The sequence below is a fragment of the Coffea arabica genome, chromosome 8c (genome assembly GCF_036785885.1).
Source record: "Coffea arabica cultivar ET-39 chromosome 8c, Coffea Arabica ET-39 HiFi, whole genome shotgun sequence".
In the NCBI taxonomy this organism is placed as follows: Eukaryota; Viridiplantae; Streptophyta; class Magnoliopsida; order Gentianales; family Rubiaceae; genus Coffea; species Coffea arabica.
The window spans coordinates 8997023-9003995 of record NC_092325.1 but is presented as its reverse complement, the minus strand read 5'-3'; the positions used below and the strand labels follow the sequence as shown (position 1 = coordinate 9003995).

Sequence of the window (6973 nt, the reverse complement as noted above, 5' to 3'; positions counted from 1 at the left end):
ATTCCCGGTGCCTTAAATTTTGCAATCAAACTTATCTCAAATTCAACCGAGATGTCGATTCTTATGCTAATGCTCTCGACTTTAGTACTCAGGTACAAGAATTCAAAATAAGATGCTTCACAACTCGAGTTGGCCAGTCCCAAAAGTAAATCATCTACATTTGAGATTCCTACCCTACATACACATATATTATCCCCAAATACCATGGTAATTGTTTTATATCTATACCATGTATGATTCATAGATTATGTTCAAAAGAGTGCTTAGTCCTTTGAGCACTTAGTCTTTTACACTTTTTCACGAAATCAGGACCATAACACCACTTGGCCCAAACTCAATCCACGCAAAGACCACGCGAGGCAGCTCTGATACCACCTGTGACAGCCCTACCTCCCCCTAAGGCTAACCAAAGGGTTCGGCGGACCGCTTGCCTAGCTCTCGCCAGGACTCACTCACTAACATTAATTTCAGACATAATATTAATTCCAAAGTAAGAACGAAACTCCCCCATATATATTACAAGCCATCCAACTTCACAAAAACTCCATACTTATGTATACGACTAAGCGAAATGAAATGCAAGTAGTTCAATCACTTCTCTAAGTATAAATAGGATTGCAATTATTTAAATAAGGACTACAACTTTTGAATTCCTTATTCTTTGGATAGCAAATCAATAACGCTAAAATTCTTCAATATAACATCTACATACTACCGATCATCCGAATATACAAACCAAAATACAGACCAAAAGATAAGAACTTGTAAACTAATACCATAATACAGTGCCGTCCAAATACAAGATTAAGATTTCCTATTACAACTAGCACTATTCTTGTCCTTGTCATCCCCGTACCCTGTTAAGGAAAACAAATGAAGGGATGAGCTAAAAGCTCAGTGAAGTTCCAAGAGAACAACAAGCAATTAGGCATTTTAGCATTCACATGATAGCATGATCACATTTTCCATAAAGAACATAACATCCGGACAACTCATTTAACTATGTACAACCGATAACACATACATACAAAAGGATACAGTCTGTTCTCGGGAACAAGTTCCGTGACAACTTGTTCAGAATCTGTTGACACTCCGTCAACCATTGAATCATAACAAGTCCAATAGATCACTACTTAACTCCAACCTCCATCCACCAATCAATCCCCTACCGGGCCCGAACTCCAAACATAAACAGTGGTGGTAATACTCGAGTATACCAATTAGTCGAGGAGATAACACTCCACTCGACAAAACAGTAGACCCAGGGTTCGTTATCTAATCGACCAGGCCCTTGCCGGCTCGACTTGATTAACTAACCTATGGGATTTAGGATCCAGGCCGTTACTTTCAACTCATGCGCATGAATCTCAGTTCACTTGTAAACAATTCATTTATAGTGGTAAAACAGGAATTTAGTCAAGTTAGGTCGAGTGTGATAAAGTACACACTCACCCATGTAATAACACGTCAATTTAAGTAACAAGTCATATACAGGTCATATTTGCACAACAAGTAGCATGGAACTTGCAGTTGCAACACTCACTAGTTCAAGCAAAAATAGCGTCAAAAGTTTCCTCCTGGATTGCCCCCTTGATCAGACAAGCCCTGAGAATAACCAAGTGAACAGAATTCATAATTTAGACTCGACTATGAGTTATATATCTCTCCAAGTTAATTTAATTTTTTTTTTCAAAACCCAACATACACAGCCATATTTAGAATGCAAATCAAGGAAAAATTTAAGTATACTCTAGGGCAAAAACTCAAGTAGGGTTTTGAAGCGTATGAGAGCATTTTTGACTCAAGAAACATGAATAACCAACAAGTTCCTTATTCGCTTCATGGCGGGAAATTTTTCAGCGGCGAACCAATGAAAGAAACAAGGTTTTCTCAAGTCAAGTCAGCGAGGTTGTGTCCAAAAGACTTTCAAACTAAAGACGTTGAGGCTAAAAGGTAGTAAGGTGCAAAACTGCCCTCCAAATCAGAATTTTTCCCACAGCCATGAAACAAGTACAATCATGAGGTTTTCACCTCCCAATTTTCATAGTTTTCACTCAAATTCATGCACAAAAGGCTCCTCCAAAGTTTGGAACAAGTTTTGGCCAAAACCAATTACTAAAAGGTTAGAAAAACAATAATGTAATAGGCTGCACTCTCCATCGACAAACAAGCACAATTTTAGCCAGCAATTTGGAAGAAAATCCCAATGAAACCCTTCCATTTCAACCAAAATGCAATACATAAGCAAAGCTTAAAGGTTCACTAAGCATATTAGGCAAGTACATCACCAAATCAGTCCAAAATCAAGGTAGTAAGCTGCCCCAAAATTTGGACAGCATAACCCCTGTTTTATCCTATATTTCCTCTCCAAATTCAATACAAAATTTCATGGCCAAACCATCCAAATCAAGACCACAAATGATAGGCTATACAAGCTACTAGTTTCAGACCATAAAGCCACAAAAAATAGACAAGTATTCAACTCACATGTCTCCATACCAAGGCTGGCCATCAAGCAAAAGTTCAACTCTACAAGCTGAAATTTCCAAATGCAAACTAATAGAACATGTACAAGCTAGAAAAATCACATGACATGGCTAACATTTATATTAAACATGATATTAACATATTAACACTCATTTTCCTCAACTAAAACTGGAAATTTATCGCTTGGGACATGAAACATGTGAAAGTGAAGTTTTCACATCTCAACCTTTCATTTTCTACTTCAAGTCACTACTCATACCAAAATTAATGTCTAATCATATGTTTAAGACATTAACAAGATGATTTCACCACACAAAGCCAATTGTAAAGCTAAACAAAATCACTATCTCTTTCGGTCAGCCTTGAGTAGAATTCCAGCTATGAAAACAGTGAACTAAATGGAGTTTAAACCACTTAAGGTCCATGGTTTTGGTTCATTTCCAGCACATACTTGTGGTTTAAAGTCTTATATGGTATTTTGAGCAAATTGAGCTTAAAATCGTATTGAAAATTTAGCAATCAATGCTGAAATTCCAGCAAGCATTATTTCTTGGGAAAATCATAACTTGAGTTATAAATGTCAAAAACTTATACAACTTGGCTCATTTAAAACTAGACTTGAAATACTAACAATCTTTAACAAACACCTCAAGGAGATTCGGTTCATAAATTAGTCCAAATTGAGGCAAAATTTACTACAACATCCCAGTTTTTATTTGTGCAGGGCGCATTTTTCAGTCAACTTGGGCGATTTTCTGGTGCATATGTAAAATGAGCGACAGCTTCAATTTTATACCGTTAGAAAGATCTATTAGTCTAGTTTCAAACGCAATTGACGGCACTCAATTTCGATTTTTTTACACTAAGTTATGATCACTTTACTAAAACTGCCCAGGGATGACTGTCACCCGAAATCCAACCTTTCACTTGAGTTATTCCAACTTTATTGCTACCAATAACTCACATCTAGGCCAGCCATTTGCTACCAAATTCAAAGGCATCATGCTATATATCATACTAAACAAGAAATATAACATTTAGAGCATGACTTCCTAGGGAAAACTCCTCAAAATTTCACAATAAGAGGCTGTAAAATAAGCTCCTGTCTCCCTTAGTTTCAAACAGATCAGCAAGGTTTCTTCCAACAATTAGTCTTTCTTCCTTCTATCCCAACAAATACCACATACATGTCTAGATAAAAGAGGTAAATGGTACATGAAGTGAGTTCTTCGCCAAAACCAGCAAAATTTTGCAGTTAAAGCTGCAACTTTTCAGCTTTACTCCATCAGCCTTCAAGCATCAACATAACCAGAAAATTTTTAGCAAAGTTCCTTCAAAATTCAACACTAACCTCACTTAGATTCAAGTAAAACAATACGTGCATGTCATAAAAATAAGGATAGGAGGTATATTAAGTACATCTAGACAAAATCCAGCAAAACTTTAAAGAAAAGAACCGAAAATAGCAGCTTTGTCCTCTTGGTCTTTAAGCAGCAATTTATCCAGAAATTTTTGGCTTTGGATGAACTTTTCTCCAACTAAACTTCTCTTTTCTCAGTTCTAATTCATTCTAAGACTTTATTAACCAAAGATAGTAGGAAAATAAAGAAGAACTTAGCAACTACCTCCCTTTTTCATTCACGGTTCATGCCTGGAATAATGGAGACAGAATGCTCTTTCCTCCCTCAGTTCCTCAAGGTTGAATCACACCAAGAAAACAGAGCTTCCTCACTCTTTCCTTCCTCTCTAACTCTCTTTCCCTCGACTTCAACTGATATGGAGATGAACCAGAAAATTCTCTCTACTTTTCTCTCTCGGTTGGAGTAGAAGATAGGAGACCAGCCTTGCCCTCTTTCTTTCTTGGCTGAAGTGGGACAACCAAGAGGAATGTTTTTGGTTCTCTCTCTCGGTTCCAACATGAAGTGAAGAAAGGGGAAATTGGCTGTCAGTTAAGCTGAATGGAAACAAGAAGGAATGGAAGCTATTTTGACTTGGTCAAATATGTTTGGTCAAAATTTGTGGCTTGAGCAAATCATCCCTCTCTTTCTCTCGGTTGAAGGCTGGTCTAGGGAGTTCTTGGTCAAGATATTTTTGAGTCACAAGAGTTTTAGTCAAAACATTATATGACAAATGGACAAATGGCCCAATTACAAATTAAGTCTATCCCCTTATCAATAATTCACCTTAACATCTATCTCTCATCTAATTAACTCTTAATACCTTGTAGCACAATAACCCTTTTGTACAAATTTCCCTCTAGTTCACAAAATTTATCGCACCTACCCCCCTAGTTGGACTAATTGGTTTATCACCCCCAAAAAAACCAACATGCAATAAATTGAATGAGGCAATAGAAGAAAAATCAAGATTCAACCGTTAGATTAACCAAAGATTCAAGACAATTAGATTAGAATACAATATATATATAAATTCTAAGAAATATAAAATATAAATATAATTTTCGGATTCTTAAAAGAATCACGTTTCACGTTAATTTTCTCAAGAATCAAGCAAAGTTGTTATGGTGGAAATGGAGTTTTCTCTCCTCTCTTTTCCCTCTCCAAACTCACGGCCAAATGAAGGAAAAAGTGCAGGGATTTTGGTCTAAAACAAAGTTTAGAAAATAGGAAATTTGTTGGTCAAACTTGGTTGGCCAACACCTGTCAAGCCACCATTGGTCCTCTTGTTTTTTTTTCTTTCTTCCTTTTATTTTGGTAAAAAATGGTGGCTGTTTTATAGGATATTTTAGGGGTGATTAGCTGAAATAAAATCAAGGTAATTAAGGTAATAAAGTAGTGTTCAAGTGGTGTACTCACTCGGTAACAAACGGTACACTTCGGTTCACACCGTTTTTCCTTAATTCGCGTATAATAGGGTTTTAACTTATAATTCACTAACTTATTATTATCACTTCTAATCACACTTAATATCATCTAAAACTCAATCTTTAATCACTAAATTTATACACAGTCTATACCGATTAATTACACTACCAAAATACATAAAAACTTGAATTTACGCTAACTACGAACCTAAATGAAAAACCCTTGATTCTAGGGTGAATTGCAATTCTTAAGGGGGTAAATGAGTAGTAAAGCTATTATAAGATAACGGATTTCAAATAAAAGGGAATTTTAAGACAAATATGATGGATTTTACAATTCCATAGATTAAAATTAGGTTTTCGACTAAAATATGAGAGATTTAAGAAAACCTATTAATCACAAGTAAAACTAGGGTTTTGAGTACAAGTAGGGTTTCTAATCTTTAAAACAAAATAATGTCTTAAAACAAAAAATAAAATATAAAAACCGTAATATCCTAATCTTTATATACATATCATAGCAATTCACACATCCTACGGGACATTAACCCTAGGTATTGCTCAGGCACTATACTTAATCAAAACTTAACGAAGTACAACCAAATACGTACGCATGAATAATCAGGGTCCCCAATCTCACTAATATCTTCAATATATCCTAAATCCAGACTATTCGCATTCCCTGTGCCTTGTCTTTCGCAATTCAAACTTACTCTCATATTGCTCGGGATATCGACTTATCATAAAGGTATCACTCTTTGGTACTCGAGTACAAGAATCCGAAAATATGATAATTCACCACTCGAATTAGTTAGGCTCAAGAGGAAATCAACCACTTTTGAGATTCCTATCCAACATACATATCTAAGGTCCCCAACAATAGACATTTGTTCCACACTTAACAAGCCAATCCCCACAGTCCGAGAACCCTCTCCCGGCATGAGCTCGATAGGAGCTCTGATACCATCTGTGACAGCCCCACCTCCCCCTAAGGCAAACCAAAGGATTCGGCGGACCGCCTACCCAACTCTCGCCAGGACTCACTCATTCACTACAGTCCTCAAATAAATTACAAGATATATATCAAAAATAATACATCAAATCCCCATGAATACATATCATAAACGTGAACCGCACACATACATTCGTTCAATCCCAAACATTCAAATAAATTACGTCACTCACATCCAATAACATGGGGTACAACTTCAATAATAAAAAAAATAACATTTCCCAAGTTTAGAATGAAATACATTACAAATCTCAAGTAGGGGTACAATTTATTACATCTTCCAAGTTCCCCGAATACCCATACCACAAGTGGATCGAGTTCGAATTCAAATTATACAAGATATAATTCATCCAGTCACACCAATAAGTACTACAAGCACTTCCTTCGCCTTGAGCCCTGTAGGGGGGAAAAAATATATTTTGGGGTGAGCTAGAAGCTCAGCAAGTGACCAGTAAAATCAGTAATCAAATATATTTCACAATAATGCATTTCGATGATGTCATGAATCAGAGATCAAATGTACGTATTTTTACTCTTATGAGCCAGTAAAATCATTGCACTTAAACATCCAACGCTCAAATTGATCAGTTAACAGTGAAACAGGATAGGGAGCCATCAATGCTCCAAATAAATAGTAAACAACGGTGGAG

The 6973-nt window shown here is 36.2% G+C and overlaps 1 long non-coding RNA gene across 1 annotated transcript; it reads right to left on the bottom strand.

Moving 5' to 3' along the window:
* Nucleotides 1-572: 572 nt before the first annotated feature.
* LOC140013921 (uncharacterized) lies at nt 573-4391 on the bottom strand. Its single transcript, XR_011820773.1, has 3 exons — nt 4113-4391; nt 1544-1605; nt 573-857 (listed from the first exon to the last, which is right to left on the bottom strand). It is a non-coding gene; the product is annotated as an uncharacterized lncRNA (long non-coding RNA).
* Nucleotides 4392-6973: the final 2582 nt, after the last annotated feature.